The sequence below is a fragment of the Patagioenas fasciata genome, chromosome 1 (genome assembly GCF_037038585.1).
Source record: "Patagioenas fasciata isolate bPatFas1 chromosome 1, bPatFas1.hap1, whole genome shotgun sequence".
Classification (NCBI taxonomy): Eukaryota; Metazoa; Chordata; class Aves; order Columbiformes; family Columbidae; genus Patagioenas; species Patagioenas fasciata.
Genome location: NC_092520.1, coordinates 171622034 through 171647103, shown reverse-complemented (window position 1 = coordinate 171647103; position 25070 = coordinate 171622034). Strand labels below are relative to the sequence as shown.

The 25070-nt window shown below is 37.5% G+C and overlaps 1 protein-coding gene across 9 annotated transcripts in view; it reads left to right on the top strand.

The window, feature by feature from the left end:
- ANKS1B (ankyrin repeat and sterile alpha motif domain containing 1B) overlaps positions 1-25070 on the top strand; it is a 436612-nt gene that overhangs the window by 296841 nt on the left and 114701 nt on the right. Inside the window, exon 1 of one of the 9 annotated variants that reach the window (XM_071800409.1) lies at positions 12138-12156. The exons of the other annotated variants lie outside the window; for them this stretch is intronic. The gene's annotated coding sequence lies outside the window, so the exon portion shown is untranslated. Of the gene's footprint in view, positions 1-12137; positions 12157-25070 lie in introns of those variants that run through there. 9 annotated transcript variants of the gene reach the window in all.

Below are 25070 nucleotides of genomic sequence, written 5' to 3'. Positions count from 1 at the left end.
TAGTTCAGCCTTTTCCTGTTCTGCCATTTTGCACTTGGCCTTTGGGCCTTTCTACCTTTTGCCTTTTCTCTGTCTCCCTGGGATCGGCTGTTCAGGACCAGGGCGCCCTCCTCTCCAGGACTGGCCATTCAGCACAGATGGAGTTTGTGAGAAATTGCATTGAGTACCGCTTATTTTGTATTTTATTTTTATTTTATATTTAGTAGTAGTTTATTACTATTCTGTTGTCATATTAAACTGTTTTTATTTCAGCCCACAAGTTTCTCTCATCCCTTTTGGTTCTCTCCCCTATCCCGCTTAGGGGGTAGAGGGAGTGAGTAAGCAACTATTATGATCTTAGTTGCTAGCTGGGGTGAAACTGCAACACATACAATTTCCCCTTGATGCCCAGGAAAGTTCTTGGGCATATTTAATTTCTTGCTCTGGCTACAGATCCACACTTCAGACTCAGAAAGTATTTCAATGCTGATGCTGTTAGGAACTTACATGGACACTGTCAACCTGAAAAAAATATTTTTCAACTATTTTTTAGAATATTGTCCCTTCATAGTCTATTTTACTGTAATTTTTAATTTCCATGCTATTTCATTTTTTAACAGTTTACTAAATGTTCTTAGACATTTTGATTTTCATGCTATTTCATTTTTTAACAGTGTACTAAATGTTCTTAGACCAACGTAGAGAAGCCATGAAATTGCTAACATAAAGTAGGTACAATTAAGTACTAGTAATTTATTAGAAAAGGTCAGCGATACCTAACAACTACACTTTTCCTCTTTACAGTCCTCTCAAGCCTAGTTCTTCTTAGAATACTTTTTAAGAAGAGCTGCTTGAAAAAAATGAAGACTCTTTTTGGCTTCTTCCTTTATTTTTCTGCTCATTGCATTGTATCCTAGTATTCTGGAAAAGATAGGAGCATTTGTGCCCTCAGCATGATTTTTACCCTGGTACCGTTATGTATATACATGCATTAAACCACCTTAGAAATCTCCTGTGCTATCTGTAATGACAACCATGTACATGTTACTCTCAGTTCTTTTTGTCTCAGTTGTACCAAAAATCATCTTGATTACTGTCTTGCTATAGCAACACTTTCTATAAAATTCTAACAACTTGGATCTCAACAGGGAGTTTTAATTAGTGCCAAAAATATTCAATTTCTGTATTTCTCACAATACTGTCATACGAGCAGCAGATGAGAAGTTTAAATTTTAATGTGTACTCCAGAATACTCCTTTCATTTGTGTTGTAAATACTATTTGGCAGCCTGGTTTTATTACTGTGTTTTACTTTATTACTATAGGTACCTTTTAAAAAAGAAATTTAAAAGTTGATAGAAAGTATGGGCAAGAGTAATCTAGGTGTTTATTGTGATACATCACCCATTATCATCTTATTTCTTTCCGATATTTTTACTCTGTTTTTCAGCAAGTTCACATTCTGTGATACCCAGTTTTTTTGATTGTTTTCTAACTTCGACATCAGCTGTAAATTCAAGCCTGCTGCTTCGTCTGTGGCTCGCTCTGTAAACATTACTACATTAATATTGTAAACTCCTCAGAGCAGAGATCACCTTATTGTTTACACAATACTTAGCACAGTGACTTCCTGATGCACGATCAGGGTTTCTATCCACTATAGTAGAAGAAAAATGACATATATCCATATATTATTGTGGGTGATTTTAATTTTATTTCCGTTTAATCAGGTAAAAAGCAAGTAGACTGGAGTTTCCCTGCTGTCCTGCATCAACAGAGTGGCTGTGCTTGTCTGCACTGCAGTGCAAAGGTGTGATTTCGGAGGTCTCAATGCATCCTGGCTTACCCAGCAGAAACTGGTTTATCCTTTACAGCTGAATTGTTCAATCTCAAGTTTTATCCAGGAGGACATCTTAAAAATGTACCCATTGTTGAAATCAGTGGTATCACAGCTGCGGTGCTGTCAGTAGCTGCACTACCCGGGTATGTCAGCACAGGCTGAGGTCACAGCCATTAGTTGATGCTTACGTACGTCTCAGCCTGTGACTCGCTTCCCTCAGGAACCCTTTGCACATCCCGTGGTACAGCAGAAATGGCGTTGGGGGTGCCTGATGCCACGTTGACTGTGCTGCAGAACTTCAGACGTGCCTCGCAGGTGGGACGGTATGGGTGAGACAACACCCTCTGCTGCGACTGCAGCATCTTTCCCTACTACTTGCAGCATCTGAGCCAGAAGTGACTCAACTTTTCTATAAGACAGCGATGGAAGTCTCAAACATGGTTATTTAAAATCACAATATTTCAAAGCTGAACTAAGCTGACGTGTAATGCATGCTACAGAGACCCATGGTCTATTTTATGGAGTCACTTTGTATTTAACACAATGTTTTACCATGGGTGATGAAAAGGAAATAATAGATTCTTGGAACAGATGGAGGAACAACAAGATTTAGCAAGACTCCAGAAGTATCAGGGGCCCACGGGGCTGGGGGGTCACTGGGGCTGGGGTGCCACGGGCTCCCCAGGGCAGCCCAGGCTTGTCCCACTGCCCCAGCCCTGGGCATCAGGCATCTCCCTGGGGACAGGGACAGGCTGAGGCTGGGCTGGGATGTCGGTCCATGGGTGGGTGTCAGAATGAGGCACAGTGGGGGGACTGTGGTCAGACATGACCCCAGGATGGTCATGCGGGGCCTCCGTGAGCCTGTGGACACCAGAGAGGATGTCCTCTGGGATCTTACCAGAAGAACAGAGATAGCTGAATGCCATGTGACAAGGACATGGTGCATAGTGACTCCTTTTCTTGCTCTAGTTGCTAAAATCCTCCAGAATGTAATAACCTGCTGCTTACGTAGTTTACAATATATCAATATTTTTTAACTGGTGATTTCACATGGTTTACACCTTTTGACAGGTTCATAGATTGGGCTGCAGTGGGCTATTTGCTTATATCCTTTTTGACAAAATCTGGGTATTACAGAGATCACTTTACTGAGGATCACTGGCACATGGATATAGCAGGTTACCTTTTTCTATTGAGAAACTCTTTAGGATATAGGTAATGATACAGGAACATTTTGTGTGTTTCTACTGAAGAGTTATTTCTAGGATACCTGACTATTACTTGTCTTCTCTTTGTGTGTGACGGTCTAGCCCTTTTAGTTGAGATGTATATGAAGTATGGTGATTTCATTCTTGTTTGTTTTGTCTACATTTCTGTACATTAATTTCAAATTTAGTCATAGGTTTCTAGATATTAAGTTGATCAGACTATGCTTACTGGTAGAAAGCTGACACTTTCCACAAAATATCACATTCTTACCATTTAGTTATTTTTCAGTTTCAAGGATGAGAAAATCATAGAATCATAGAACAGTTTGGGTTGGAAGGGACCTTCAAAGGTCATCTAGTCCAACTTGCCTGCAATGAGCAAGGACATCTTCAACTAGATCAGGTTGCTTATAAGCTATGTTAGATGAAATTTTGTGGTTTTATTAAAAAAGCAAGGTGTGTGTTTGTTAGCTACTGTAATATTTAAGTTCATGAAGATGTAGATTATTTGCTAATTTTACTCTTTGATGTAACTGTATGAGTTTATTATTCCTGCTACTTTGTAGGTACTCTCCAAGGTCAGTGGAAGAAAATAGGTAGCTCCCATGACTAATTATCCTCCTAAACTGTTGCTTTATTTTTAGATGGGGCTTTTGACTTATAATGTTCAAGGGCTACCATATGATGGGGAACAAAAATTGTGTTAAGAAAATATTCAGAATTTGTGTTACTGAGCTCCATCTCGATGAAGAAGTACCTCATTACCTCTGAATAGTGATCTGTTCTGCAGTGGCTGGGGATGAGAGCAATGTTTGCATCATAGCAGTGACTGAGAGTTGAGTAATATGCCAGAAAACTTCTGAGCTTTGTGAGTCACCAAACCTGAGTAGCGTGGAGATCCTCTGGGCTGATTTGGAGGGGAGAGCAGGAAGCATTTCAGAACGTTTCTGATCATTCCTATAATCATCTTGTAGTGACCCAGGAGCTTCTTGTAATCAAGTTTCTACTACAACAAGTACATCATATATGTTGAGCAAAGAGATGTTCTTACTCACAGAAGCAGACAACAGCCACAGGAGTCAGAACCTGTATGCTTTTTTGAGGTTGAGTTTTCCAAGGATTTTGATTTGGGGTTAATTCAGAGGGCACGAAGTTTCTTCTAAAAAGCTTTGAAAACACCTTATCTTATTTCTGAAGCAAAATACTTTCACTCAGGAAAAGGTCATGTATGCTACAGTTGTGGAGATATTTCTGAATTAGAAAATTGATACATATCCAAAAAATGTAGTCCTGTTTGATATTTCTGCAGATTTTATTCTAAGGGTATAAAACGGGTTTGTGGAAATCTTCTGGTCGGCACTTCTTGCTATCAAGTAGTATTTACAACTTTAAAGCTTGAATTTTCTTCCTATTTTCGTCTGCCTTAAGAACACTGACAAACTATCAGAGCATATGATCTTTTTAAGGATTTGAGGAAAGCAGTTAAGTTCTGTGTGTGATGAAACAGTGTATAGGTATTAGAAAGCTGTCAAGGCCATTCTCGACTAATGGACTCAAGATAAGACAGGTACTGGTAAGGTTAGAGATTATTTAAAGGAAGATTTTTGGGAGGGCTAGTGATACAGAGACTGAGTTAGATTGCTAACTAAACATGCTTGGGGTCTGTTTGTGGGCTATGAAATTAAATGGCATGAGGTGACTGTTATCTGTCCAGCAAAAATCTCATTCTTACCCTCCAAAAAGCAGGTGCTCATGTCTTAACTAGCTCATGAGAACCGTCCGCGGAGCAGGCTGCCCTGTGAACTGAGCCTCAGAAAGTGCTAATTGTCCATCCCAGGGAGAAGGCTATCAGTTAATTAACGTGGATGATCAGCAGCGTGGTGCCTGGGCTTACTCCCTGGCTCTGTTCCACTGAGGAGTTTAGCCATAAACAGAGGTATCCCTTCTGGAGTGAGCAGCTTTTCCCTGCAGGCTTCAGGCTCGCTAAAGGGCATTGCTGATTGATCCAAAGGCAAGTGGTGATTTAGCCTCATTCATTGGGTTGTTTGTCTGCTTCTCTTGCTTTTCTTTATAACGCAAATTGATGGGAGCTCCTCTGTTGGCAGAACTCGGTGTCTGAGATGACAGGTGAAAGACCACCTTAAACCTCATTCTCTTTCACACATTTTCTTTTACTGCATTTTTGTAACAACTTCTGAACAACCCAGCCAAGTAATCTGTTTTCTGCGTGTGCAGAAAAAAAAAAATGCCCTGGCACACAGTCACAAGTCCCATTCCACAGGAAGAAAAAAAATATATATATTTGAATATATATATCAAATCCAGATCTCTGATCTTTTTCTCTTGGGTGCAATGGGTGAATTAGATTTGCAGGAGTCTGTATTTGTTTTTATGAGAACTATAATTCTTTCTTTCCCTGCTGCACAAAAAGGACTATTTTCCCAGAAGAGCTTAGAGAAGAACACCAGGAAAATATGAGCTGTAGTCCCAGACTTTAGCTTTTGTTCATACTGCCCCGTTTACTCTCCTCTGCCACAGTAGTAGTTTCAGGACAATATGACTCGTCTTGTGTCTGGGTGGTTTACAGCAATGGGTCCTTCCTGAGCCAGGAGGGAGCAAATGCTTACCCCTTGAGGCTCAATGAATTCGTTCTAATTACTTAACTGGGTTCTGCAACCTGTATTATTGTTATGGGCAGGTGAGATTGTTTTGTTTTGACCAAAAGACCTATTTACATGTCAGTAATGGCTATACAAGCTGGTTTTCCTAGAATCCTCAACCAACCAGAAGATGCATTGGCTCTTGCATCTTGGAGGAACATTAAGACACACAACTTCTCACTTTGATTGTTCCAAACATTCATCAGGTATCATTCAGAAGTTGGTCACAGCAATAAGGCGTAATGGGACCGAATACTAAGCCCTGTCTTTCTAAGTTTGGAAAACAAATGAATCTCTGTGGTAGGGTGATACATCTGCTTCTTCCTAAATGATTTGGAATAGATTGTGAAGTTTTTTGCATTTGCAGAGCCTACCATGTTATTGAACAGCATCCAAGAACAATCTCCTGTATAAAGAGGGGAGGGCAGGTATTACAGAAAGCATTCAAAATGTGATCAAGAAAAAGAGCACACCTGTTCTGGAAGGGAAAACACCTCTCTGGACCTGCAGGAGAGCTTACTATAAGAAGTGAAACAGAGAGCTATTGAAAAAAATGAAGCCACCAGAAAAGGTATTTTACTTTTTAATGTCACAGTTCTTATGGGTGTGTGGTTTTTTGTGGGAATAGATGCCATATTTCAAAACTTCAGCAGACAGCATACAGGACATGATATATTTTTTTTTCGTTAGTGTCTGTACGAACCACCCAATAAATCAATCACAATATCCTTTATAGACCATTTATTGGGTTTACATTTCACTTTAAGAAGCTGCTGGGTTTTAATATGCTCTTTTGATGTAAGAAGCATGCTGGCTCCCAAAGTGAAAATCAAATCTCATTGTTACTGTGAAAGATGCATGCCTTGCAGAACATGAATATTCCAGAGAAGAAACAGCAAACATTAAATCCATTTACTAGAAAGTAACTAGCCTACTTAGTTATTTGTGGCTGATCTGCTATTTACTATTAATGAATTGACCAATATGCTTAGATGATGGCACTGGAATAGCTGCTTATCCAGTTTTCAGTCTGTAATTGCTTAGTTGGCTGCTTCACATTATCAGGATTTTTTCACTGTGCTATATTAGTAAGTTTGACTTTTGCTTACTGAATTTACTAATACTGAAAGCTAAAGCTTTAAAGACCAAGAGGACTTCCCCATCTTCTATAACTGATGCTAACCAGTGCAAACAGGACCTTCTGGATTAGGACTGAGTGTGCAGGTTTGCAATATCTGCTGCTGTACTTTGATTTATAGTATTTGGTCTCTAAAAAGGAGCATTTCCATAGAGGTGATTTATCAGTATTAAGGTTGAGGTCCTCAGAGGATCTGAATTAGCATTGTTTCACTGCCAACTTATTTTTCACATATCGCAAATCTAAAACTTGGTGAGAAATGCAGTACTCAATATCACTGCTAACTCCTTCATACCTTTCATTTTTTTTTCAAGTTGTTGCAGCTGAGAGTGAGAAGAGATTACATATGGTCATACAACAACAGAAAGAGGCCAGAGGAGAGGTCAGCTGCATAGCAACTGAACTTTTGGAAGAACAGAAGACTGAGGGACCATGTCTTCTTTTATGCAAGGAATCATGAAGATAGCCTGAATTGTGAAAGCCCAGGAGAATAAAGAAGGGGAAGAGAGTAAGCCAGAATAGGATGTGAACTCCTTTGAATTTCAATGGGGATTCCATGCACAGCATATCAAAACAGTACTGGGGGAAAAAAAAAAAAAGGATCAATAACAGCAAAATGAAACACTGCAAAAGAAAGTAAGATAGAAAGAGAAAATAATCTCCAAGGATATGTTGTTTGAAGAATGAAAGAATGAAGCAAAATATGTAGCCAAGTTGTCAATATTCTTGCATTGTCAATGTCCCTGGTCAAAGAAGTTGTATATGAAATCTGAATTAGCAGAGAAGCAGAACACTTTCTGTCCCTGTTAGAGGGGAAAACAAAACAAAACAACACAACAAACAAAACAAAACAAAACCCAAACAAACAAACAAAACCAAAAGTAGAAATAGATTTTTCTCTAAAACCAAAGTGCCCGTTATCCCATAAATTATGCAGAAATAGCATGCTTAACAGTCTTCTGTAATGTATGATATTCTATGAGTGTCCTGATTCTGCTTTTTGAGACTAAAAAGCTCTGAGAAGCTTCTGCAGGAATCTGTACCCTCCAGAAGGCAAAGTCCTCCAAGCTCCTGTAACACTTCCTTATTGGCTTCTCTCATCAGCAACAAAAAGACGAGCAACAAACAACTTATTTCTTTCCTTATATCATACAAACTTAGGTGTCTGTATTTTAAGACAATCAAGTTGCTGTAATATATTTAGTTTCTGCTCTTTAGAGAATGGTATCCGCTTTTGTCTCCACACTGTCCTTTTCTGCCAGCGTACCAGTCTGAAGTGGCATATGCCTGCGTGTTTACCGTCTATCCAGCATAGTGTGGCTGTTCTTCAGGGAATAAAAGTCTTTCAAAAGATCCAGAACGTTTAATTCTTGGTAACCTCTTTCACCTCTGACTATAGGACAGGTAAGCACAGTCTCACTCTTTTTGTCTGAGTTCTGTCAGGACTGTAATAAAACATGAAAAGGGAATCACAGTTTTGCTGCTGGTGAGTGAAGACTAGTTTTTCTGTGAAACTATTTCTGTATTTCCATAGACTGATTCCCTTAATATTATCCTCCTGTCTTCTTTTAGAGAAATAAGGGTGAATGAGGAGAAGTAGCCCATTAACAAATTTTCATGTTATTGTTTCTGTCCATTGGTGAATCATGGGACTGAACTACAGGACAGCCTTGAGTTACAGAGATAATCAGTTTTCATTATTTGCAACAATTAATATCAATCTTATTGATTTAGCCCATTAATAAGTACCATCTTTGCAGTGCAATACACTGCCCTCTCTGTCTCTCTCTCTTTGCCTTTTACTCCGAAAAGGTTCTACCTGCACAAGATCTGATACCATGTCTTCTTTTCTTCCTGCATTACTGTGTTGCTCAGGCCATCCTCAGAGTCATCTACTTGAATCATGAATGTGAATTTAAAAATTGCAAGCACTGAAGTAAATAAATCATATTTAATGCCACTAATCCAGCTGTTCCACCTTTTAACTGTACGTAACTGTGTTCTGTGGACTTGATGGAGAATGGTCTCCTCACAGTTTCTTGGATACAAGAGAACATTCAAAAGCCCTACTGTGGGCCATCATCACCAAAGTTCAAACTGAGGTCCTGGCTTTTGAAAAACTTCCCCTTTCCTCTGAAGCACATCTTAAACAGATTTCTTTCGGGCAAATTCAGAGCTCCTTCTCAAAGCACTATCACATTAACCATTTGTTATTGATTAGATGTGGAAATATTAGCATATCTCCAATTCAAAGGTAGCTTTTCTCACCCAGGTTTCTTTCTGTCTCCTGTGACTACCCAGCTATAGGAAGCAATTTTAGTGGAGGTTAAGTGATCCATGCCCAGACCGCTTCACTGATTCTGTGTCTTCAGCCATACTGTGGGGTTGATGGAGCATATCTGCTTGGGCTTATGTTATGATTTAAGGCTTTGTGCTAAATTAACAGTTTTAAAGTTTACAAGTATTTTTTCTGCACATTATCAAATTCAACAAGTTTTTCTTTTGCTGCTTCATGATCTGTTGGCATAGAAGTCTGTGACCCTGTTGTTTATTCAAACATATAGTGCATATCGATTATGTGCAAATAATCAATTACTTTTTTTTTTTTTTACAATAAATTGTCAGAAAGCTAAAGCAAAAAAAAAATCTTACAATAACCTCATTGGCACAGAGTTCATTTTCATCTGTTTGTACTGTGAATCACGCAGCATGCTTCCAGCAGTTGTAATGGTGCTGAGTGCTTTAAAAAAAAAATAATAAAAACTAAAGACTATGTAAAAATGACTGGTTGTATTCTGTTATACCTAAAAATATATGTAAACAGTATAATCATGAGGAAGGGTGTCAACGTTGGCTGCTATGAATTATACTATTCTTGCTTTAAAGTGTTTTTACTCTTGCTTCCAAAGCTTGGTATCTGATACTGGTGATGACTAGAAGTTTCAAATAATTCATAGTGAATAATGGATTTAATTAGTTTTAGCTCTGTTTCTGCATGTGATTTTGTCATGAACATCTTATAATTTTCTCAATTGTATTCATGAGTTAATTTCTCTGTGTAAGTTTTAGTCTATATATTGTTCACAACTGTGAATATTTAAAATTCAACATCTAAGCTGTTTTAAAGAGCTTTGATTGGATGTATGAGTCATATAGTGTTTTTCTGTCCCGGGACTGGTTGAAAAAAACTTGTACATTTTTATGACTAGTCACATTTACAAGTTCAAAATTTGCTGTGTTCTTATTCTCTCATACCAATTTTAAAAGGTCCTTTTCTGTGAAGTAGTCTGCTGTTTGACTCCTTTGTCTGAATAGGGACTCAAAATCATACTCAAAATGTGTCCAAACACAGCCACAGTAGAGACAGCATTTTTCCAAGGAAATATTTCTGGAAATTCTCTTCAGGTAGATATATATGTCATCAACTGCGCATTTCAAACATGCTTTGACATACTGTATTTGAAATGACTTTGTAACTGGAGTATATAGATCTTGAAAACTGGGGGGAGGAGGGAGGGTAGAAAAGGTCATTTGCAAGTCTTACGTATTTTGTGCTGTGGTTAAGGAAAGCATTTAGTGTTCCTTCATGTCTGAGTTCATATAATCGACATGGAATTCTAGCCCAAAAAGTCTGGATGCAACGCTTGTTCTGATACCACTAAAGTAACTAGCCCTTGAACTAATATTTAATTCTAGATTAGCATTAAGACATTTTAATATGTATGTTTCTCTTACTCCAAGTTCTATAACTAAATCAGAAGTGTATTTCTGACATCAGAGTAATTATACGTAGTGATTAAAATTTAAAGCTTTGAGCCACTAATACCCCAAGGCAGCTGTTCTGTTTTGCTGATACGTCATGCTGAATTAAGCTGGTCACTTTTGGCCTGCTCACCTGGTTCATATACTCCCTGCAGGAATTAAAATACTTAATTACATTTTGGTTGACCTGGCCTTTACCTCTAAAACTTCATGGAAGAGATAGAAGCAAACAAAAGCTATTGATTACGTACCTCACAGTTGTGTAGCAGTCAGTATAATTTAAGAAGAAAGTTATGCATGAGAATATGTTCATTAGTATACACTCTTACCCCTGATGTCATTAGGGTCACATCCAGAATGTCATTTAATATCATTTACTTTAGCCATAAGTAATTAAATTTATTAAAAAGGCTTCAGTGGGACTAATTGAACATTCAGAATATGCTTAAATTCTTTGCACTTGAAACATATAAGAATTGCAAATACTCTGTGATTTCTACTATGGCTGTTCTTGCTCTGTAAGAACTTAAATGAAAACTTCTCTAACACCAAGCATTTACAGGTCTAACCAGAGGGAATGACAGGCTTTAAGTGTTTCATAGCGTTCATTCAACCCAATCCAACATTCTGTAAGTTTTCTACATCAGAAACATTTATTCATACATCTTAGCTGCCTATGATCTTAAAGACTCTCTTCAAGTAGCATTTCTAGGGATACCGTTACCAGCAAGATAATTAGTAAAGTGGTGTCTTAAATAATATCATGTTCGATGGAGCTGATGTATTTTAAACTCAATTTCATTCGCTTCTATAATCTCAAGTAGAAATTAACACTGTGACTCCGAAACATAGAGATACTAATCCTTTCAGTTATGTTTTCTTAATTCGAAGTAACTACTAACTTTTTGAAGAGTTTTTCTGGAACTACAGGATGGTAACTGAGGTCAGAGTACAGGCAGGATATCCACAAACTGCTATCCTTCTCTATTTGTGTATCTTAATTGCCTGTTTTTCATTTCAAGCAGTTAGCAGATGCTCCTTTTAGCAACCCTCCACAAAACTATTAAGCTGTTCCCAGCAAATAAATTATTGTCTTAAACAACCAACAGACACGATTAAATGTGTGTTATTTTTCCAGAGCTATTCTACCACTTACTTAGCACAGGTAACACTCTGACAACAAATTATCTTTAGAACAAGATAAACTTTTATATTTTGCCCTTTGTGGAGATGTGCTTGTAAGGTCAGCAACACTATCTAGCCACCAAAAAGAATAATTACAGCTTTCTCCTTCTCTAACTATGTAAAATCATTTAACCAAATAAACACAAGGATCTCCCTTATGTTTTATGATGGCTTGTTCTTCTGCCTTTTTTTCACGCAGAGGGACAACCATACCTTACATAGGATCCCAGCAGGAAAAACCCTAGAAATTCCTGGAAGCCCTGCCATCTGTTGGAGCATAGCAGAATGGGAGCTCTCAGATATATAGGAGGTTTTGGTCCATCACCTCTTCTACACTTTCTGTAAAGAACAGAAGATAACACACAGCCCTCCATTTGAATTTTGGGTAAGCCCCTTTAACATAATTCTTATGCAAGGATGTTGCTGGCTTACCTGAGGCCCTCTGAGATCACCAGTTTGTGATCATCATTATTTTATTATATTAAGTAAAAATGAAGTAGTGAAGATGTAGCAACATAAATGGCACCAATTGAATGCAAGTTTTGCAATTTCTTGTATCAGCTTCATATCCTCAGACAATAGCTAAAGATCATTGTTATTTATCAGTATACAAATCTGATAGCACAAAAGGAATATAAAGGTTATTTCCTCAGAGAATGGCTTTGCAGAGATAGTATCCCACTGACAATCCTTTAACGAATAGAGCAGCTTTATCCAATATTCCTGGCTTTTCACAAAAATACCATGTCTGCTTCTTTTCTCCCTTTTCTAAAAACAAATGAGGAACAGATAGAAGAGGCAGAATTAAGTGACATAAAAGTATTTCATGTGCAGTCCCCTTCACTGTACTACTTTAAATAGATTAACATTGATATCAAGATAACCACTCTTTTTCGTTCTAGAAAGAGAGAGACATAATGCATATTTGTTAGGAAGGAACATACAGATTAAAAATAATCTTCTGGCAAACAGCACAGTGAAATAAGAGCAGAAAGGTCACGTTAGCATCTGGGTGGATTGTGACAAGGAAGAAATGGAGACAAATGACTAGTCTTAGATTAAAGATTCTCAGAAGTGTTTTACAGTAGAGTTATCATCATTGCAAAGGTGATTAAAATAGCACGCTTAGTCATGTTGTATCCACTAATCTGGAGATAGAACATTATTATACAGCACTTATTCACATATGTAGTGCATGAAGGCAGAATTTTAAAATGGTACATCCCATTCGGCTTGTGAGTCAAGCGAAGATTATGGAACACCCATTTAATTGCCTCTGTAATGCCACAGCTGCAGTGTGTGTACTTCTGCATTCAAATACTGGAAGCCACTTTCCTAGCTATTTTAACTCATTTTACCTTCATTCTCTTAACTTCCCTGCTAGATGAGCTGCCCAAGGGCTCCAGTGAAAAATAGTTTTCTGCATTCTTCCAAAGGAAGGTGCCTCCTGCACCCAGCTGGTCCGTAGTAAATCAGAAACCTCCAATGTTTCTTCTCGAGAGGGAAAAAGCTTCGATATTCTGGCTGCAGAAAACATTGCTGACATTCTTACCAGGCAAACAGAGACCAATTTGCTCATGAAATGTTCCCAATTTTTTTTTCCCACCAAATTTTATGTAACAGTTATGCTATCTAATCTATCCAACTATCTCTTATAATTCATGGAACTAATTCCTCTAATTCTTAATCAGAGGTATGATGTGAAAATTCCTGCATGCAGCCTGCATGCTGGAAACTTTGGACTACCATGCCATTGCATTAGTTGTGGTTTATCTCTTTTCACACTAGTTTTAGAAAAAGATTCTTCGTTTGTGATAGTTCCTGACCTGAGGGAATTCTAGCCTGCTTGTTCTCCTTGTAAAGGCAAGGTGACCCTGAGTATCCTGCAGCCTCTGAGAAATTTAAGAAAATAGTTAAGTATTGAAAGAGATCTTATCCAAATGTCTCCAAGGTGAATAAACTACTCCACATGCACCTTTTTAATCCACTTTATGCTCATAATTTATTGTGCACATGAAAACTGATTAAGGAAGACATGATATTCATTTAACTGAAAATATCACTGTGATAAGTAACTTATTTGGAATCTGAGGATGAGAATGTATAACATAGTGAGACTATCTTTGATACTTTAAATTTGTGAATTGAGAGTGATCTCAAAAGTAGAAGGGAATAATTGACATTGTAATTGCAAAAAAAACAATCTATAAACATAAAATAATTAGACCGAAAAATGTGTGCATTTTCCTACTTCAATACTTCTGTTCCTTGATTAATCAAGGTAGTAGTTAAATGTGGAACATAATCATAGAGGGAGCTGCAATCCCTGATGTAGTCAGCTTTGTATTTACAAGAGACAACAGGAGCTTACCTAGTAAGAAACAATATAGCTGCATTATTACACTCTGGTGTAATTCGCTCTGCCAAGAGGTTGTATGTGTTGGACAAGGCACATACCCTCTCTGGTGTGACCTTGGTGCTGCTAGTCACCAGACTACAGTGTGCTGAATTGTGTTGCCCAGCCATAACTGAAAAGGTTTCTTCTCAGGTAAAAATGTAAAGATAAGCAATTAGGAAATATTTTCTTCTTTCATACATTATTCTGCGTGATATAACCTGCTCCTTATTCTAGTCTTCTTTTTTCCTCACGTAGAGGAAATTCTGGTGTAGTGCCTGGGAAAATGATTCATCAAGTGTCACCACTCTCAAATCCCCTGTGATACCCAAAAGATTTTTCAGATTATCTTGCATATTTTCACTAATAAGGGACAGCTGCCTGCAGAACAGAACTATAAAAATTAGTCCTTAGTTTATACATACTTTAAATACATTTCAAGCAGTCTTTTCATTGCTCTAGTTTGGACTAGAGATATTGATAAGTTACGAATTCAGATAATTTATGGGACAGACTCAGCTGTGTCATTTCAACCAAAGAAATAAAACTGTTACTGATACTTGCTGGCCCAAAGATGTCAGCCCACTGTAGGGAGCTCTGCCAAACTGCTTTCCTCAGCTGATAACATCCAGGGTAAATAGGCAAGACCTTTTTGTGTCTTCTTCCCCCTCTTTGTCTGTGAAATGTATTCAACTCAAACAAGAGATTGGTCTCTTCCCACAGGATCCAGAACTTCATATCCCTAGAAGCTAATACTCTGATCTGTAGCTGTATCATGAATATTATTCAACAGTCAAGATACTGTCTGTTCTGCCAGAGAAAAGAAGGCTTTTGCCAGATCTTAATCATGAACCATATAACCTAATAATCTATGTTTAGAAACTTCTCTTCCAGATGGCGCACATTTCCTTTTCTCATCTTAGGATTTCTTCTGCTAAGTTAGACTGTTTATGTTATTCCTTCCTGTTTTTCCCTCCATTTCTCTTCAAAAAGACTGAGAATTAGTCAATACAGTTACTGTAAAAATTCAAAATCGTTCTCCAAGTAAAAGTCTCTCATTTGCGATAGATATTCTGCCTCAGGGTTAAAATCAGTATTTTTAGATACCGTAGTGCCATTTTTCCCAGATGACTCCAAAAATATATCTGAAATTATTTTATAAGTACTCTGAATGTTCTGTCATTTCATTTTATTTGAGGTGGCAGTAATTTTGATGGATTCACATTGCAAGGTTACGTTTTAAACTTCCTTGCACTGACAGAAAACAGTGAAGTATTGAAAATGAGAAGTTTGAACGGCACTTTTCTTTAGAGAGTGGACCAGCAAGAAAAGAAATCATAAATCACTATTGCATAATTGTAGGGGTATAAAAGAAAAGGAAAAAAAAAAAAAAAAGATCAATACTCCAAGCTTACTAAAAAATGTTCATTGGAAAGGAAGGAGAGAGCTTCTGTTTGGTTTTTTGTTCATTTTCATGGGAGAAACTATACCATGCTCTTTATTTCAGGGCTGTAGAACTTCACCAGGACAAAAATAACCAAGAAACAGTAAAATGAGCATAAATACTTTTGCGTCTACAGTCCGGCACGTTTTTGTCTCTTGGGTGAGATAACCCACTTCAGACTTTTAGAGGTGCATGTGATCCCATGGCAGCAACACTGTGACACTGATGAGAACCTTTCTTTATTACCGTCTCTTTGCCAAAGGGAAAGTGCTGTCGTACAGGAGCACAGCCCAAATAGCTTTACTTTTGCTGTCACTCTAGAAGCTGTAGGACGAACAGTGGTGTGCTGAACATCTGAGAAATAAGAATGACAAGTAAAAATAGGCTGAAACAAAAAAAGATTTCAAGAGAGAGAGGGGAGGTGGCAGTAGGAATCAATGTGAAGTCCAACAAAACATCCTTAGTAAATCTTCCATCTATTCCATTGCTTAGGCATTGACGCTGCATCTACTTATAAAAGTAAAGGAATGCTGCTTGCTTAATGTTAGACTGTTACTCCTGTTTCTATGCCTTTTTTAATGCTTAGAACTCGTAGCAAGATATTCTGATACAATATATAATTGTGGAAAATGGCTCATGGAACACAGTACAGTAGATAAGCATTAGTATCTTAGAAGAACATAATCAGATTAGTAATGAACTATGTAACTTGATGCTGTCTTGATAAAGTTGGTAACAAAAATGAATCACGGCAGCCTTGAGTTATCACAGTTCTATTAAATGTTTGAACAGAGAGTATCCACAGTTTCAGGGGCTATAGCCAACCCGTCAGAGAACTAAGGTCATGGGGAAATGTTACCATATGGTGAAGGTGGAAGTTAGTGATGTTTGTATGCTGTCATATCACTCTCCTCCTGGGCTCCTTTCCTAGGATATGGGCTCCTGTTTTTCACTCACTCTCTTCTGGGTCATTACAACATCAGCTCACAGTTATTATCGGCTTCAGAATTTGTGAGGGAGAGGGGGGAACACTGCAGGCTGTGGGGAATGGTATGTTTCAGGCATTATCCATCCCCTCTGTAAGATAACTATGCAGGTAGTATCTCCCTAGCTTTCAGGGAAAAATGTATTAAGAGGTCAATGGAGCAAAAGCAGATCAACAGTGCTGAATCTGGGAATACTGTACAGAACCAAGAACAAGAATCATGTTGTAGTGAATGTCATGCTACAGTAATATCAGTGCCTAATAATTCTGGTACAGTTTAGTATTCCAACATTTTAATATCTCAGTGTTGTTAGTTGTGTGGTATGGTAATATATGGTGGTATTTCCTCTACACTGATGAGGATATTGCTTTTTTGAGCAGCAAGGAAGAGTGAATTCCTTTCAGGTCATTCATACCCATTCACATTTTCTTGCAGCTAGATAAGCTGAGGAATTAGAAGCATCATACAGAGCCTGTTCTTTCTTTTTGAATCTGAAATTCTTCAAAGTTGACACGATCTGTTAATACTGAGTTGCTAATACTGCTATTTGATGACTCTGGTGTGGACTATGTGAAATGTATTTCATGGCTGCCATTCTAGATTCTATATTTGTCCCAAATTGTCAGTGTTATTGGTTAAAGACTATGTGTACTCAAAGGCAAAATTATTCGCATGTCTGTGGAGCTGATGTTTCCAAAAATGGTTTGAAGAGTGCAGGCAAGGCTGTGGGGAAGTTTGCAATGGGAAATGATGTGCTTATCTGCTGGGGGAATGTGAGCTTGAAAGAATGAGCAAAATGACCAAAAAAGGTTTGAAAAAATACATAGACAGTTGGAAGCAGTTAAAAGAGACAAGCTGAGTTAAGTGTGAACATAAAGAAAAAATAAAATATAATCATACACTGAATAATAACTACTATAGGGAAAATTAGAAAGAAAAATTCATAGGACAATGAATAATGAATAGGATCAAAAGGGGAAATATCTCAAAATTACTACATAATTAGTTGCTATTTACACCCCTGAGAGAAGACTATTTTTTACTCTTTTTTTTTCTCTAAGCTAGTCACTGACTTTATACCTATATAGCTGGATCATCTTTTTTGCATTTGTAGTATATCTGGCAAAATGCATTTCAAGATATTTTAACTATGTAAAGGTATTTTTTTTTCACTTTCTACTTATTATTTGACAACCAAAAAGCCTGTTTATGTACTTTTGAAGCTATTGATAAAGTGATAGCTGATGATAAAATCCTAGTATGGGACATTACTTTTTCCATTATTAAGGACAGATTAAGTTTCATATTATAAAAAACATTTTCACATGTACATAAACTCACACTGAAAGTCAGCAACAGTTTATTGAGGGGATAGGCAGCATGATTACTTTATTTTTTTTTTAAATGAACTAATTTTACCAAGTGTCAACTTTTGCAGGCATTCCTCCTCCTCTCTTAGAAATTAGGATGTTAGGAAACTTGTATTTGTTGAAGAGTGCCTTTAAGAACAATTACAGAATATTCTGGACAGACATTGACACATTAAGGGATTTTTCTGTGGTGAATATTGAGATACCTACTGAATAAAATTCCCAAAATTACAATCAAATTTCACTGATTCCTTAAGTCTTTTCCCCCTAGCTAGCAATATTTTCAAATTATTTCAAAACAGATTTGAAAACATTGTTTCAACATGATGTCAAACAGCAGGTGGGAACATTGGTGATTAACAGTTCAATTGATATGAATAGGTTGCTCTGAATAGGTTAGCAGGTGTGATGACTGATGACTTTAGGAAGCATAGAAGATCACTAGAACCTTCATGCATCAAGAAGAGAAAGGAGGTGAGACCAGGCTTTACTTCTACAGGATATTTTTTTCTGAAATGGCTTCAGCTGGTGGGACAAGACTATTTTTTTGACACTTCAGAACACAGAAGGCTGAACACAGTACATAGGCCTGGCAACCTAGATGAAGCTGTAGCTCGAGCTGTAATAGGAATGCCTTTTGTAGCTTAAGTGGGAAAAGTGTTTACCCTGTGCTGTCTGGAAACCTGCTTCTTTTCCAGCTGCATCAGCCTATAGTCAGCCATTTTAGTGCTGGTAAATCAACCACTGAAGGTGTTTCAATGAGGGCACATTCTCTGGTAAGTCAAAATATGTCTGTGCTAGCCATAAAACTTGGAGTAAAAAAGATGAATTGCAAGTTTTAGTCCCTAAATTATGTAGCCATACATGGCTAATATTTGCCCTCTCCCACCGGGCAAAAGACACTGCAAGTTCCAGCTGATTAGGTATGATTGATCCATTAACATTAATAAATATCTGAAAAGGTCCATTGTACCATGACATTTTGAAATTTCACCCTGCTCCACACAATGAAAAATGAAACTCTTGCCTGATATAGATGTTAATGGCGCTATAATTTCAGACCTTATTCTAAAAGACCCACCTTGTGTCGTGCTTCCCTGTTTCACAAAAATTATTGCTATTTGTATGCTGAAAGATGCTACTTGTATCCTAATTACAGAGTGATAGTCATTACATATGGTAGATGTTTGCCATGTTTGCACATCAGAAAGATATTTACACAGAGGTGATGGATGGGGACCAGATAGAGAGTCTTTCAGAATGCTTTCAATAGGCTGCAAAGCTGTTTCTTCAAGTGTCCTCTTGGACTTTGGGGTCATGACCAAGTAAACACTATGCTTTGCATGTTGCAAATGGTTACTCTTGTGTATGAAATTATTACACATTACAGTATATCCTTTGATTTTGTTAGTAAAATATGTTATTAGGGAGATATGCAACTTAATGGCATTTTTCAGTTAAATACAATTCTGGAGTAATAAAACTATAGCTTTGATGTATAACAACATAGTAGACTGGAAAACTAAACAGAAACAGTCAATGTGCAGGATGAATGCTTATCTGTACAAGTGTGGACAACAACAATTCGTAGGGAGGACCATAGCTGTTCTCGTTGTGATTCTTAATGTGAACAGGGTCCGTCTGCCCTGTGCAGCTAGAAGAATGAAAAGGCTTTCAGTGGTCTGTGTTCTCAGTAGGCCTGAGGACAGGGTTAGATAGGCCAAGACATTTAGGCATTGTCAATCACTGTTCTTCAGTGAGGTCACTTCTTCTGTGTCCTATCCAGCATCTATTCCTGAATACATCTTTTCCATCCAGTCTTCCTTTTCTTGATTATTGCTGGCATTTTTCCTAGTTCTTCTCCTCATTCTTCTCTTCTAATATAAGTTTTCTTTTCTGCTATTGTTCAGCTGCTGACTTGGAGGCATAGCTGGGTTTTGTTACAGCAACACAATTCTCCTTCATTCCCTTTCTCATCCTTTAGAGATGTAGCAAGGTATTAACTACTGATATTAGATTTTTCCCCCTCATGTTATGCTGTGATTAGTGCTAAAAAAAGAAACATTTTTTATTGCCTTTCTGTGGTGTATTTCCCAGGAAGAAGAGTAAGATTTTAAAGGGGTTGTTTTCAGTCTAGTATATTTTCCCTACAATACAGTCTTAACAATAGCCTTTCAATAACTACTACACATCTTCCTAAGCAGAGGTAAAGGATTCAAAAGTAGTAAGACTAGTGACTTCATTTTAACTCATCCAAGACAGGCTGTCCTTACACTGAAGATAGTACCTGCCAACATAGCTCTAGAATTAAAGTATACTCTTAATAAAAGTAAAAAAAAAAAAAATTTAAAAATTTAAAAAAAGGGGGGGAGAAAATTGGAAAGATTCACTGCATTTCTACTGTTTTAGTGTCCTTTACACAATAATAATCATGGGATGCACCATCAGAAAATTACTCTGTTAGTTCCTATTAATCCTTTCCAGCTCTTCCTTTAAAGTTCCTCAGTGTCCTGAGAACAAGGATTTAACAAATGGCACAAAACTCGAGGGTGACCAATGAGCATTAAAACATTTTCCTGCTTTTTGTAGGCAAGGATAATGACATAGAGGATCAAGTCAGCAGGGAACAACACATATGTGTGAATAGGCTCAAAAAGACCTAGTTCAATGAGATATATTTAACCTTTTCTTCCACCCAAAACTGCCAAAGATAAGCTGCCATTATCAGATTCTTCTGAACTGAGGGGAAAATACATTACATTGGAGAAATGCTCTTTCGCTTTAAACAACACATGATTAAGATATAATTTACAGTATTACTAATTGATTCTCTATGAACAAGATAAGAGACTGGCAAAGTTTCTTCATTTATCCAGCACTGTTCTTCCAGTGATACCAGATGCAGTTCATAAACACGACAAGAAAATGTATCACCCAGACTCTCTTATTATACAGGGGATAAAGGATTTAAATGGTCCTTGAAAAACCTTTCTGTTTGAGATGTAGAATGATTAATTCCAGGAAGATATTGTAGGAGCTAAATGATTAAACTAGACCCTGACCAGCATCTTGATCCCATCTGAGTGCCAGTACAATGCGTTTCTGCATATTTACTCTATTTAAAGGGTCTAGACAAATTTCTGTCTCTGTCAGAATACAACTGAGCAGCTGCAGCACATTATATCCCTGCAGACAATAAATTTGCTTTTGCACATGATATAGTTTAAAAATGTATGAAAGGTCTTGTTAATTTGTACTTACCAGTAAAAGATGAAGTTCTGTCATGGGAACTTAATTTGGCAAGGATATAGCCTGGATCCGTTTGAAAACATGGTGGATTATTTTTTTTCTTTCATTTATCTATTTTTCAACAGCTTTTGTAAGACTCATGACATCTGCGAGGCTAGAGGAATTTGCTAGCTATGGTGGCAGCTGCTCTTTTACAAAAAGTTAACCTCCTCTAGAATCCTTTTCATAAGGCAGGCTCTGATTATCATATTAGTCTTTTCAATTTATTTGCGATTTATATTTCTAAGACTGCCTATTCATAAAAGAGAATACAAATACACACTTCAGGTTAATCAACAGTTCATTTACAGTATGAATATGAGAAATTTCTGAAGCAATACAGATTTGTATTATGATTGTTTTAGCTCCTATTTTATAACAACTGCAGAAAGGTGTTATTTCTCAATCATTATATAGGTGGACTAATCAGGATACAGAAACGGGATATAGGGCAGTATCACTTCTTCCTTCTCTGAGAATTTGGATTAAACTGATGACAGCAGCAGTGGCCATATAGTTAGTATGTCTCTGATATATTCCTGTTCTTGAAGGATCTCTATTCATACTATACTGAACAGTATTAATTAGATGCAGCTGCTAGGTTAGCTGCTTAGTGTGGCAGAGCAGTATTTCAGTACCTGTTCAACAATGATTGACATATGCTGTGACTGACAGGGTATGGAGAGGACACCTGAAGAAGGAATGGATGTTACATATTCATGTACTTTCAGGTTCTACTCACCTTATCTTTTCCTGGGTGAGAGGGAAAGGGATTCTGGCCAGAATGTTAATAAGGTCAACAGAGGTTCACAAGTTGGCAGAGAAAAGTTGCTGAGACATCAGAAATACCACGATCTTCCTTCAGTGGCCTGGCTTTCAAGATAGGCTTGAATTCAGAGGGGAGGGCTAATAAGGGTACAGAAGGCTGTTAAGAGGAAGTCCTGGAGTATGAAATTTTGGCCCCTTAACTCTGTTTTGACACTGCAGAAGCAGCCTTTCTTTTCAAAAACCAGTGATGAAGTAGGGGAAAGACCATCCATGTAGCACGGAGCCAAGTCTCTAGATCTCTTTGCTTGAACTTCTTTTATAACCCCGTCTCCAAAGCAAAGTGAAGTAGAAATATCTGTAGCAATTAAGTTATTCTGATGTATATATCCTAGTGCAAATATAAGTGTTATTTACAAGTGAATGTTTGTTGAAAAACATTTCTAATCCTTGCTATAATAATATCTTACAGCATTTATATGTTTTTAAAAGAAAGCTTAGAATAATTTAACCTCAAGTGTGAAGTTTAATTTAATTTTATGTATAAGAAAATCTTATTATCTCTGAAAGCTCAGGACAGCACTAAATTTGTGACCTTATGTTAATTTCCTACTGGTATATTTCTTGGTCTTTTTCTCTTTTATTTTAATCTATGGCCATGATAAATTCAAGAGCGTTAATATTTATCTCCAAATGTGTTTCATTGCCAAGTGGAAAAATGAGGATCAGAAGAAGTTATAAGACAGGAAATAGTCAAGCAAATCAGAAAAGAAGGGAGAAGTATAATAGAAAATTTTGATCTACTGGTAATGGATTAAAATATGGAGTGGAGAAAAAATACCACCAACTTTACTGCTGTGTTTTCTCGCTTTAGTAATATTCTGAATGTGCAGACAAACAAGCAGTTGGAGGACTGAAGGGCATTGGAATCTTGAATATCTGTCTTCTGTATTGTCATTACTTACAAAACATGGAGCAGGCACAGAAGTTTTCAAATCCTATTCAACAAGTACTAATGGCAGACCAGCTAATTATTTTAAAGCAGTCTGTACCTACTGGATTAAAGTCTTTCTGCAGTATTGTTACTTGGCTTTCTCATGGGCTATCTGATGTTGGAACTCCCACTGGATAGATAACAGGCTGAGGGCAGCTGAAAGCAGATATTGCTCTTGGCTGGACTCTTTGATGGCTTACCTGGTCTCAGATAAACATTTGACGTATTTCAGGTCAGACCCAAAATATTCAACACACATCATGGTTCTGTGGTGACTGCCTGGTGAAAATCTGGTCCAGCGTCTCATGAAGTGCATATGGAAATCTGCTAATGCACTGAGAAATGTGTTTGGTAATTTGACCTGAAAACTTTGACAAGGAACTTGACCCTTGGAAACAGGATTTCTCTGTTTGCTTCATTAGCTGTAGTGTTCTAGGACATACAATAAGCACAGTTAAAGATGTTCCTCTTCTCAACACCATGAAATACCAGGATCTTGTGTCCTGGCTGTTCAGAAGCACAGGACTTCTGCACAGAGCTGATCTACCACTTGTCATGAGGAATTACCAGCTGCCAAGTATTGAATATATCTACATTTAAATAAATGGGGAGAAGGATGAAAGGGATCATAGAATGAAAGAGTATACATAGTTTTCTAAGCAGAGCAGACCAGATGTGGAGCAATGCAGCTTGTAATAATAGTGACAAGGACTACTTGGAGAGACAATTGAAATAGTTATAACAACCTAAGCCAGGATAAAGTAGACCAATGTAGGACACAATTTTACATAAGATGAAAATGATCTCTTTGTTTTATGAAAATCTTCAATGTATAGAGAAGATCTACATTTTGTTAGAAAAGACTCAATTTGCTGAAAGGCTTGCTTTTGAGTTTTCAGAAAAAGAAAACCTCTGTAAGTTTCACATAATCAAATATATACATTTTGTGCATAGTGGACTTTCAATTTTTGTTAGAACCTCATAATTCAGTATAATTGTTCAGGAACAGCCAGCAAAAGCACATCCACAACACTTTCAAAAGCCTCTCTTAAATCTGGAGGAACTGGCCATTGAAAAATGTCAGCCAAAGTACTAACATAATACTGTCAATTCGAATCATGATCCAAATAGAAAATAATGTTTCACTTCAGTGCACTTTAAAATAGTTGCTCCTTCTTCACACTGGATATACTATCTTATTAGCAGAAATCTGTTAACAGTACAGTTCTTTATTCCAGTAGTTAATCAAATAATACAAAAATTTTCATCAATAAGCATCATCGTTGTGGGGTTTTTTATATTTCAATGTGGGCATCACCAAAGCCCATAGCAACAGCAAGGAAAAGTAATTGGTATCTTCCTGAAACCCATCAGCTCATTATGGAATCAGTCTCCCTGAAGATGACACTCGAACCCCTTTGTTGTGGTTTAACCCCAGCTGGCAAGTAAACACCTCTCAGCCGCTCATTCACTCCTCCCCCTCGGTGGGATGAAGAAAAGAATCAGAAGAGTAACAGTGAGAAAACTTGTGGGTTGAAATAAAGACAGTTTAAAAATTAAAGCAAAACCCACAAACACAAGCAAAGCAAAACAAGGAATTAATTCACTGCTTCCCAGGTGTTCAAGCCATCTCCAGAGAAACCAGACTCCATCATATGCAACAGTTACTTGAGGAGACAAATGACGTCACTCCAAACATCCCCCCTTCCTTCGTCTTCACCCAGCTTTATATGCTGAGGATGATACCATATGGTGTGGAATATCCCTTTGATCAGCTGGGGTCAGCTATCCTGGCTGTGCCCCCTCCCAGCTTCTTGTGCACCCCATCCTCCTCGCTGGTGGGATGGTGTGAGGAGCTGAAAAGGCCTTGATGCTGTGTAAGGCTGCTCAGCAGTAACTACAACATCCCTGTTTTATCAGCACCATTTTCAGCACAAACCCAAACCACAGCCCCACGTGAGCTACTGTGAAGAAAATTAACTTGATCATAGCCGAAACTGGCACACCCTTTCTGCTGAATTTTCTATTGCAAGCAAGAAGTGGGGGTGATAATAAAC